Here is a 592-nt window from a genome sequence, read left to right as displayed (position 1 = left end):
GGGAAATCTGTGGAGTCTTTTTCTTTTGATGTTCTGGGACCACTGCCTCTTGTGGTAGCAACATAGAACTGCAGGTCAACAACTTGCCGGAAGTTGAGGCAGGGAGGGAGCGACAAAAAGGGATTCTTTACTTGGTGTGTCGGCTTACAGCCAACACACAAAAAATAATCCCTCCACTGCACAAGCTTCTCACTATGCCCACAAATAATAATGAGAAGCACAAGCTACTGAGTGCAAGATAACGAGTCAGACGTCCACCAAGCTCCGCTCTCCAGAGCCACTGCCTACTGATCGTCTTTGGTTTATTAGTCTACTATCTCAGCAGTCAAGTACAGTTGAGACTGATCAAATAGATTTACCAAATAGATTTCCCAAACAGAATAAATACCAAAAACTGCCTGGCTAGGTCAATATTGCTGTAAACATGAACCGCGAGCCATATTCACGTCACTTTTGCTAGATAACGTCGGATAATATATTAGAATGATCTCACATACTAAATGTGTTTTCATGTAATAGTTCAGTATATAATAAACAGTATGTTTATTATGCAGTATATACTACCAGTATGTGGTATGGGTATTCAGACACA

The sequence above is a fragment of the Borostomias antarcticus genome (genome assembly GCF_949987555.1).
Source record: "Borostomias antarcticus genome assembly, chromosome: 3".
Lineage (NCBI taxonomy): Eukaryota > Metazoa > Chordata > Actinopteri > Stomiiformes > Stomiidae > Borostomias > Borostomias antarcticus.
Note: the sequence above shows the minus strand (reverse complement) of the source record.